This window comes from Miniopterus schreibersii, assembly GCF_964146895.1.
Source record: "Miniopterus schreibersii genome assembly, chromosome: 2".
Taxonomy (NCBI): Eukaryota; Metazoa; Chordata; class Mammalia; order Chiroptera; family Miniopteridae; genus Miniopterus; species Miniopterus schreibersii.
In genome coordinates, this window is record NC_138102.1 from 174,448,565 (window position 1) to 174,460,090 (window position 11,526).

The 11,526-nt window shown below is 42.1% G+C and overlaps 1 long non-coding RNA gene across 1 annotated transcript; it reads left to right on the forward strand.

Moving 5' to 3' along the window:
• The first annotated feature begins 3,332 nt into the window (after window positions 1–3,332).
• On the forward strand, window positions 3,333–5,125 carry LOC308553057. The gene is made up of 3 exons (XR_013998182.1): window positions 3,333–3,515; window positions 4,641–4,718; window positions 4,814–5,125. It is a non-coding gene; the product is annotated as an uncharacterized lncRNA (long non-coding RNA).
• Window positions 5,126–11,526: the final 6,401 nt, after the last annotated feature.

Here is an 11,526-nt window from a genome sequence, read left to right on the forward strand (position 1 = left end):
CACAAAACAAGTCTCTACAAGTTCAAGAAGATTGGAATCATATCAAGCATCTTCTAGGACATTTACACCATGGAATACTATGCAGCTATAAAAAAGAAGGATCCCTTACCCTTTGAGACAGCATGGTGGGACCTGGAGAGTATTATGCGAAGTGAAATAAGCCAATCCATGATCTTACTCATATGTGGAATCTAATGAACAGAATAAACTGATGAACAAAATACTAGAATCTAGTAGGTAGGACCAGGAATGCTGCTAAATATCCTTTAATGTACAGGACAGTCCTGTCTCAACAAAGGATCATCTGGGCTGAATGTCAATAGTGTTAAAGTTAAATCCTGACCTATATACATATATAGTACTTGTGGGATTTTTTTTTTTTTTGCTTACTTTTTCTTTATTTCTTTATGTTCTTCTGTGTTTTAAATACTTTTGGCAATGAAGCGAGATTATTTTTAAAGTCAGAAAAACATAAAAATCATATCTAACTTTGAGGAGAAAATACCTCTAAAGCAACACTTTCTGCTTGCCTTTTAATTACTTCATAAACCTTTCTCTTCTCTGAACTACTATAACACTTTTAGTTGATATCACATCATTTAAGACAATTAGAGTCCATTTGGTTTTATTCTGGTATAGTTTTCTATTTGTCTCAACTCCCCAACTAAATTATAAAACCTTTGATGTCTGGAACCCTGGACAACTTGAAGGGAGGGACCTTGTTTCCCAGGTGCCTATCCCAGAGCCTGACATGAAGGAAGCGCCTGGTACATGTTCACGAAAGCAGGGAGTGGAGGAAAGAAGAGGCAGAAAGAAGGCAGAAAGGCTGCTGACTTTACAGATCTTTATACTTGGCCCCACTCCTCCCTGCCCAGCACCTGGCACAGGGCAGCCCACAGAACAAACAGCAGTTACAGTGTAGGAGTGCAGTGTAGTAGAAAGAGCACTGGTTTTGCGGTTAGAGAGGTGGGTTCAAATTTGGATGCTGCAACTCACTATTTTTATTTTCATTTTATTTAGCAAACACACCATGCTTCCCATTTGCCAAGCACCATTCTAAACTTTTTGCAAATCTATTCTAAGAGGGTCCTCTTGGAAAAATGCATTAAGTGTTCAGAGCCCCGATTCTTTATCTGTCACATGGGAACAATGGTACTTTGCATAGTCGTGAGGTGTGACAATTAATGCAAAATGCCATGGATAGGGCACAATGTGGTAGGTGCTCAATTTGGAGCGGACATCATTGTCTTCATCACTAATGTCCTTATCATCTCGATCATCCCATGGGGTCTTTTCAGATGATTAGTTATCAGTGGGCCTAATAGATTATGAAATTTAAAATATATCTTGAAATGATTTCTACAAGTGACTCACTCGCTTGTTAGAGGATAGCATAGCCTTTCGCACACTTTTGAAGGAAGAAATGTCATCCTCCCCTTGGGAAGGCCATCCCCACTGCAGAGTCTGTGGTGTGATATGCAGGGGGCGGCGAAGGCCACAAGAGCAGCATCCACTGAATGGACCTGCAGGGTGAGCGGGGTGGCCTTCCCTTGCATTAGTCATCAGTATTCTTAGCAATGTGCCTCCACCGCTCTGCTTGTGACCCTTGATAAGCACAGCGACTGCATGCTATGTTCTTCGAACCTGTACTTAACGACCAATGGCAAAGTCGTGAACTTGACCGTAGAAATACAGGGAGAGAGAAAATGATGCGGCAAGGCCCAGGAGCCTCCTTGGGACTACAGGGAAAGAGACTGTGTACAGCTAGGGCAAAAAAGCGATTGATTTTTCAGACCTTGCATGTGATTGCAGTACATTACATTACATGGAAGGGAGTCGCATCAGGTCACGTTGACCCTGGACCTTGAGCAGAGCTGAGTCAGGAGGAATGAAAGATGGGACGGTTGAAAGGAGAAGCCCAAGCTGATAGGAGGCAGTATTTTTGGACATACTGCATTGGTTTGTTTCATTTGCCCTCCCCCCTCCTCCCAATCAATAAAACAATCAGCCAAAACATCTTTCTAGGAACCGCTATGGATCAGATTTATCCTAATTGACAATTGTTTTTTTCTGCCTTTTGACAACCTCACTCAGAGTTCAAGCTTCTTCCCTTTAAAAAAAAAATTAAAAAAAGAGATCTCCTTTCCCACCTATTATGGTATGTTTTTCTCCATTCACACTTTCCCAAACAATACTACAGGGCAGTCCAGCCCAGTCTTCACTATCCTCCACACCCCAGGAACACTGAACGAATTTGGTCTTTTAATCCAGCACACAGGGTGAGTGTCCAGCTTTTCCTGGTCCCTGTGCCTTCCTGGCCATACCCTGGGGGTATGTTACTACCCACTGCTGCCCGACTTTGCCTCTGTCTTCCATGTTGTGTGTGGACCTCTTTCTATCTTGCCTGCCTCTCCTCCCGAGCCCATGCAAGCCCCCAGGGCAACACTGAGGATGCCAGCTAGCCAGAATCCTGAATGCTGCCTCCATTCCCTTCCTATGGGAACAGTGCCTATCGCATGGAGACCTGTATTATTCATTCCAGAAATATGCAAGTACCGGGTATTTCAAAATTGCTCTCCCCACATAGAGACAACATAGCTATACTTTCCCCAAGCTAACCTCTATGTCAAACTCTTTGAATATTATGTCTCATCTGATTAGCAAAACAGTTAATTAATTATTATTACTGGCTTCAATTTACAGATGGAAGAGCTGAGAGGAAATGGTAAGGTCACTTTCCCAAGGCCATGTAGCCACATAGGTGGTGTAAGCCAAGTTTGTCTGTCTTCAGAGTCTGCATTGTCAAATCCCATACTAGGTGGCTCGACTGGGAATTATCCTTAATCACCATTTTAACAACAGAAAAACAAAATTTACATTGTCGTTTTCAAAGAGATTTTACTGAACCATCTCATGTGATCCTCACAATAGCCCCAGGGGTTGGAAGAGGGAACTGAGGCGAGAAAGAAGACGGGGATTCCTGCTGCAGGTTGGGTCATCCAGGGAACTGACTCTGAGGTGAGACTGAGTGGTTAGGTCATTTCATAGGGACTGGGTTGCAGAAAACACTCAAGGAAAGGCGTGAAAGGAAGTAGGGTTGGGCAGGCACAGAAGTGAAGCTCAGTACAGATTCAGCTGCAGAGTTGGCCAAGGGTGGGGAGCTCTGCCGGAGAATGGCCTTGAGTAGAGGTGAGGGGACTGGGCCTGATTCCTCACGGTGATGGGTCATTGCCTGTGAACTGCTCCCAGAAGGCCACGTGACCTTGTGCCAGGCAGCTCTTTGACACGGCTGCAACCTGGCAGCTGAGGGGAATCTGGGTGGTGCACTGAACTTTCCCCCACAGCTAGCAGCTAGTCAATGCTACAGCCTGAGGAAGAATCTGGAACTCAGGCGCCGTTGCGGGTGCCCCTCTCCAGCTAGGCTGCAGCATTGCTGCCCAAGGCAAGTCAGAAGCCCCTGGTACTGACCATCTTGATACTGACAGCTGCCTACATGGGTGCCCGTGAAGATGCTGGTGAGTCTGCTAATAGGAGTTATGGTGGCAGCACACAGCACAACGCACTGATAAAAGCAGAACCTGGCCACAGTATTCCATCTGTTACAAGAGGAAAATTAACTTTACCGAATCAGAACCCCAGCTTTCGCATGGTATAGCTTGTCAGATTTCCCCTTGATGGTTTTCATCAAATCATCTGTGATTTGAAGCCCCATGTGAGCTGGGGTTCTGATAAGGGGATGTTGATTGTGGTGGTGGAGATGTTGGGGTGGGGAATTGTTAGGGGTGGGGTAATATTGTTGGGTGATGTTGGTGGGTGATGTTGTTTGGCTGTGGTGGTGCAGGAGTGTATTGGTGGTGATGGTGGTGAGGAGTTCTCATATTGAGAAAGTCATATTTTTAAAACATCTATCGAAAAGGTGCTAAATATGAATTTGGCTTATCTGTTTCCTGTCCTGCTCTTCCAAAATGTGAGTCAAAATGGGGCTGAATGGTATTGGAAAAAAATCTGCTCCTGAGATGTTCCTCAAAACACTTTCCCAGAAAACTACATATTCTCCAGGAGAAAAGAAGTTGGGAAAGAAAATTTCCTCCACTTCCTGGGAAACCAAATCACCACCCTCCCTATCACCTCATTTCACTTTAACAGATGCCCTGGCTCACCTCTGGGCCAGTCAGACTGCCTCCTTCCTCTGACTCTGATAAGCCATGTCACTCTCTATGTTCACTCTGCCTACCTCTTGCCTCTGTCCTGCATCAACCTACCCATGCCATGCTTTTCTCAATTCCTTTATTAAGATTCAGCCCCTCTGTGGGCCCAGGCCTCTACGTTCATAGAATTCTTACTTCTCTTACAGCCAGTGTCACACAGTTTAGCACAATCATGCATCTGTATTGCTTAGTTGCTGCCAAGCGAGTTTATTTGGTCTCCCCAGATAGATTCCAGTTCTACCAGAATAGTGCCCTTGAACTTTCCTTATATTTCCCATAAGGCCCAACACTCACTAGATACTTAATTGAATGCTATAATTTAGAGCAAAGCACAAACAAGGGACCCAAAGTGGGAAGGAGGACTCCAGTCCAAGCTCCGTCCCTAACCCATTTCATGACCTCAGGTCTTTATTCCACTTCCCTGGCTCTCAGCTTCTTCATCAATAAAGACTATTATTGAGCCAAAAGAAGATGAAGATGATGATGATGATATTCAGCTCTATTTTCCAGGCATGTGGATAATATATAAATTTATTTCATATTATCAAGCAATATTAGTCAGTTAATTGCAAATAAACTTTTGAATTCGCCATTTATTATTCCAGGTTGAAAAGCAGCTTCAGAGTTCCTGTTCCAGATGTTCCAGATGGCAGCTTAACCACCCATAGAATCACCCCATTCTGCTTCTGCATCCATAGAAATATAGTGGGCAGTATTCAAAAATGTTAATAAACATATAGCTGAGCTCAAAAATGCAAGCAAAACGGAGATTTCTAGTGACCAAAAAATAATTATGTTGTGCATGTCCTTCTTGAGAGAAAGAAAATAAGAGATGACGTACAGAAGACTCAGACGTGAATGTAGCGTGATTTTGAGGCACAGAGAAGGCTAGAAATGGAGCTGGGCCACACTGGATGGGCTTGGGTGCTGAATCTGTGACGTTTTATTCATGATAGTCTAATTTTTTAAAGAGACGAAGTCATGTATATGTATATAATGTATAATTTAACATAAAATGTAAATATATGATACAAAGAGGTTGGGAAGTAAGTATGTCCAACACGTTTTGTCGTGGTGGGGCTGTGACAAATGCTCTTTTCTTCTTTGTCCATTTCTGTACTTTTTAATAATAACAATCACAGACAAATAGCACCCACTCCACCTCTTCACCCCACTGCTCTGCATGTCTACCTTCCTATCACCCGAGAGTGAGCAACCTGAGCGCTCTGCCCAGCCTCTGTGTGGCTAAAATACTAAAACCAGGGCCTGGGAGGCGAACCCAAGCCGGGAAGGGGGGCCTCTTCTGGCTGTCCATGGAGCTGTCCTTGGAAAGATCCGGCGGGATCTTGCTTACAGCCCCTCTGTCCCTTCCCTTGGGGTCTTCTTAGGCAACAGCACAAGCACTTTGTCATTAAAGCTACAGCCCAGTGGCCTCAGTTTTTCGGTCACTTGCGACTTTGCTTCTTGCGGCCGGGCAGCGATGAATGGGCGCCAGGCCGCCCCAACCTAGTCTAGATGTTCAGGCCGGGAAGGGGTGCTCGGCAGCAGGATGCCAACCTGCATCTTTTAATTGCCTCGGCTCCTGATAGATTGGCTCTTACCCCCTCTGAATTCCTTTGTTGCGGAGCAGTTAAAATTCATGAGCGTCCCAGGCCTGGGAAAATTTACTCCAGTGCTGCGATTTTTCTGAGCCAAGCTGGCCAACATCGCAAAGAGTCGGAGGCTGTCGGGCCATCTGTTACATAACAGTCAACAATCTCGGCAATCTAGGGAAACAAGGTTGGGGAGAGGGGAGATTATGAGACATTTAATCAGAACAGATTGCCGCCTTACTTAGGGGGGGAAAGGGAGAGATAATATGCTTTGACTGAGGCAGAGACAAGCTTTATTAGCATAAGGAACAAAACAAACCTTTAAAAAATGGCACCACTAAAGCTGACAGTCTAAAGAGGCTTGGTGACAAACCCCATGTTGAATTGGAGGTCACAGGGGCCCCAAATGTGACCAGGAGACGCACACACAAACAGCACAGAATGTATGCCCTCGCACACAGACGGGCGCACACCAGCAACATATGAGAGAAGCCACCAAAAAACTGCTGTGGGATCCAAATACAAGCATGTAGTTGAATTTCAGAATCTTACAGGCCCGAGAAAGGCCCCGTGGCTTCACCTTCCAGGCGAACCACCTTCATTATGGGCGAGAGGAGTCAACCTACTCTGACTGTTTCTACAGAGCACAGGCCTCACAGGTGACTAGCACTAGACTCTGAAGTCCCCCTGTAAACTTTATCATCTTTTCCAGGCCAGCTTTTAGCAATGACCTACAGCTTTCAACCTGAGAAATCCTGTTTCTAAAGGAGAGAAATGAAAGTGGAGGTAACAAAGGTAAGAAAAGAAAAAAAGAGAGAGGAATGAGGACAATTGGGGAAAGGAAAGCAGCCACAAAAGGAAGTAAGAAAGACTGGAAAAGGCATGTCAGCAGAGAGCCCCAAAGTACAGGCCAAAATAAAGTATATCAAAACCCAGCTAATCGGCAAACAAAAGTTGAACTCTAGTAAGTGGTGTGTAGGCTGAAGTGTTTGGAGAAAAGTCTAGTAACGTCCGCAACTTAGGTTGACTATAAAGTGGATGGATGGATGGATGGATGGATGGATGGATGGATGGATGGACGGACGAATGGATGGGTTGCTCTGCAATGGAATAAATATTGTTAAATGGTAATTGTAGACTCTAGATGGTGGGCATATAGATATGCACTGTACAATTCTTTCAACTTGTCTCTATTTTGAAATGTCCACAATAAAATGTTGGAAAAAAATAAATGAACATTGTGACTCCAAAAATTAAAATAGAATGCAAACTGAAATAAATATCCTAGACATTTAAGAATGTATAATTAACCATCCTTTTAATTTCCATTTTTTCTCTCACCTGACGTTGTTTCCAAATATGTAACTTGAAGTAGAAATGAAAGAAATGGATTCAAGAGCATGATCACAAAGCTTTTGAGACCAGTTTTGCTGCTGTTGTTATGTTGTTGTGATTTTCAGTAAACTAAAATGAATGAGATTGGTAAAAGTCATAATTTGGTACAAAAACGTAGATTTTACTGTCACTGTCTCACAAATGAGCTCTCTTTGACATGATCAGTACAAATTCTTAATTCCTCCTCACCAGCTCCTGCTGCTGACAGATAATCACTTAAAACCAAACAAACAAAACCAGCTAAAAATCCCAGATATTTCAGAGTACTAATTTGAAACAGTTTGGACAAATTTTACTTCAGTTAAGATCCTTGTATCTGGTTTATCTTTCTTGCCTTCACTGGATCTGAATAACTAAACTTGTTAGATGTATTTCTCATTGAGGGACTGGCCCCAAATTTAAGGTTCTGGTGTATCAAAGAGTATGAGAAAGAGAGAACATTTGTTTCTAAAAGTTTCATTTTGCCTTTCTCTTTGGACTAACTTAAGAAATGAAGGTTTTGAGTCGGTGATGGAAGCAATCAGAAAGGAGAGGGAATTCAGAACCTAGCTAAACCTTCCAGTTCATTCATCTGTATGTGTCCCAGAAAGAAAGGCCTTTATCTCCACACTTGGGGCATTTTATCCCTAACTCAACATGTGCAGCAAATCACCTTTTTCGGTAATAGCTAACACCACAAAATAGAAATGTATTTATTTTAACCAAGCCCGCCTGGTGTGTTCAGGTCAAATTATTAAGCACAAAGCACTGGAATTTTCAATGAAAACATAAGCGATTCCATTTAATATACAAAACTACCCTGTGGGGTAACCTCTGGGCTCCGACCGTGAAAACACATAGAGGCTCAGATTGGCTCAAGACTATCTATCTGCCTGTGAGCAGCACATTTTACACTGGAACGTGACAGGTGACAAGGTTATTGTCTGCAAGTTTGCAACCCAGGGGCTAAGAGAGAGGAAAAAAACTGTGAGAGCATTTGAGCAAATAGTTGACACTGTGGGGTGTCCCCTTTTCCAAGCCAGCAACCAATGCCCTGAGCCATGAAAGGAGACAGTGGTGGTTCAATATTCACCAAATGCTGGGGTTGCGATTCAGTATTAGAAAAGCACTGGGTAGAAGTAGATGAGATTTATAAGAGCAAAATAAAGCACAGGGGCTCAGGAGGCCCGGCTCTCTGACCGTTTGTTATGCTCCATGGCATTCCCAGCCTCTGTCGCTCCTTCCTCCTTGCTTGGGCCACATCCAGGCCTGAGAAGTCAATGGGATACCACATGAGACACCAAGAACCCAGGAAAATTGCTCTCCGATGAGTAGCAGACACTTGCCTCCAGTTGCCCATTGTTTCCACATTCTCAATGTAGATTTGCAAAACCCCACCCAATTTACACGACAGGATGTCAAGTACCTCCCGAGGTCTGCATTTCCAAATGGTGTCTAGAAAGCCTTCCTCTAATAGGAGAAAGGCCTTTGGAGAATTCATCAGATGAAATAAGAGAAATGCTTGGGGAAATTTTGATGTAATTGTAACCTCTGAAACTCAAACCAACCCAACACTTGGTAAGAGTCAGGCTGCCTAAGTGTGAATCTCAGCTCTGCTATTTCTACTTGTGTATGTTGAATTAGGTTTTTATATCTCTGATCTCAGCTTTCTGGCCTGTAAAATGGGGCTAATAATAGTATGACAATAATAAATAATCATGATGATTATTATTGTGAAAATCAAAGGAGCTAATCCAACCATATCATATACCACAGTGCTTCACAGTTGACTGCTTAATAACTTTTTAATAAGTTAATTATTCTTTCCTTTTTATTTTTAGTCCTCGGGTGAAGATATGCTTTCATTGATTTTTAGGGAGAGAAACAGCAATCGGTTGCCTCCTGAATGTGCCCCGAATGGGTATCAAACCTGCAACCTTGGTATGTGGCCTGACGGGGAATTGAACCCACAACCTTTTTGCTGTACAGACCGATGCTCCAACCAACCAAGCTACCCGGCCAGGGAAAGTTAATTACTTCTTTGTTTGTCATCATTATTATCTTCTGGGTAGAAAGAAGATTAAAAACTCAGGTAGTACATATTTATTGGGAGACTCCAGGCTAAAGGGTCTGTAATATGTATGTTTGGACCTTGGCTTGAAATGCTTTTCACTAAGTTTCTTAGGCTTAATCCAGTTAACAAACAAACAACAACAACAACAAAAATAGAGGAAGAGCAGGAAAAGAAAAAAGCTAAAAGTATACACTTGTAGGCAATCTTGGCTCTGAATACAAAGCCTTTTATATGTGTGGCCATTTGCAGTCACCTCACCATGACCCAGGAAAGTCCCATGGTATTTTTCCATTCTTAAGCCATAGTTGAAGTAAATAAGGTAAGTCCCTTAATGAAAACTGAGATACCACAGAGGCAGAGTGCAATTTTCTGATTTTGCAACGGCCTAGGTGAAGTAGCTGTTGGTATCAGCTTTCATCACTACACGGCAGTGAGAAAAGTCTTCCACGTGGATTTATTACATTTGAGGGTTGAGCTTTAACATCTATACCTCGTGATGCTAAAAAAAACAAAAAAGAAAAAAAAATGCTTTATGGGGGGAGTGATCAAATTTTAAGGGGTAAAGAAAAAATTACTTAGCATTCACAACTTTAGAAGAAGATATCATGTTATCCATTTATATTAGTCAGGGTTCTTGGTTGCAGGCAACAGAAACTGACTTGGACAACTTAAGCAGAAGGGAATATTTTGGAAGGATTTGGATACTTCTTAGGAGGACCGGGTTTAGAATGATGAAGAACCGTGGGAACGCTGGAAGGCTAAGCTGTAAGAAGCATACCTTTGCTGCTTAAGATGCATGACTGACATCTCCATGTCATTGTCTCCTTTCCTCAAGATGCAAAGTCCTAGGGCAGCACATCTAATTGGCTGAGGTTGGCCATGTGACCTGGGCCCGGCTGTCTTGGGACTGCATTCCCACCAGCTCTAATACTTGGAGTAGGCACTGTCTCCTCCCACAAGAGTGGCTCATCTAGAAAAGCAATCAGGATGCTATGAGGGTTAGTATTGGGTGTTGGACAGCCAGAAAAGGCACTGCTACGTGGCACTTTTCTAAACATTTCAGAAAAGTTGCAGTTAAGCTCTGTCCTTTCTAATCATGGTTATCATCTTTCACACATTTAAAAATAATTCCTATTTCTATTCCAAAAAGGTAATTCCCAGAATTCTGACTTTTCTACTTTCAATTTCATAAATTATGGACCTTCATTAATCTCAAAGTCCTTATGAAACAATAGGTATGGTCACAGGCAAGGTTCACTCTGGCTTTGAAAAGAATGGGCTAACTTTACTTTTTTGTGTATGAAATTGGCCAATATAAAAACGGAATAATAACCAGCAGTGATGGGGAGAGCCCCAGGCACTCTCATACACTGGTGGTAGAGGAAATTGGCACAGCCCATTGGGCATTATCTATGAAAGCCTTAAAAATGCTCACATCTTGTGACCTAACAATTCCATTCCTAGGAATTTCTCTTAGAGGAAAAACTAGTGTAAGCACAAAGATATTTATTATAACATTATATATAATTGTGACAAATTAGAAACCACAAGCATAGTTAACAAAAAGTAGATTGGTTGATTAAACTATGATACAACCATATAATGAAATACTTTGCAGTCATTAAAAGATGCTATGGAATTAATCATTGTTAACATTTTAAGATATCTGTGATACGTTGTTGAAGAACCAAAAAAACCTGGTTACAAAAGAGTATGTGAAGTATGGTGACCTTTGATTTAAAAATGCAAATCTAGTTTGTGTGGGTCCATATATATAAACACATAGAAAGAGAAAAAGTCTGGAAAGTCACACATCAGAATAATAATAGTGGTGATCTCAGGTGGTGGGATTATGGGTGATTTTTACATTTTTCTCTGTGTTTTTTGTTTGATAATTTTGTCTTTTTGTACTGCATATATAATTGAAAGATAATAAAAGTTATTTATAAAACTTTTTTATGTTAATAAAATAGAGATGGACATCAATGAGCAGGCAAAGGCAAGGCCAATGTCACAGATACTGTTTCAGAATGTGCTTTGTGTAAAATTGTACATTTTTAAAGAAAAAATGCTTCTTTGCACAAGTTGAAAATATCTTGAAACATTCTTACATGTTTATGAGACAGACCACAGTGCTCTTCCTATGTCTTTGTTCACATCAGGATGTTAAGGCATCCCCCCCCCCCAAATTACGCACTCATGTGGGTTACATACACCGTGGGGCATGGCGAGAAACTGAATAGGAGGAAGAAAGCTCCTGTGTTTTTCCAAATAAACA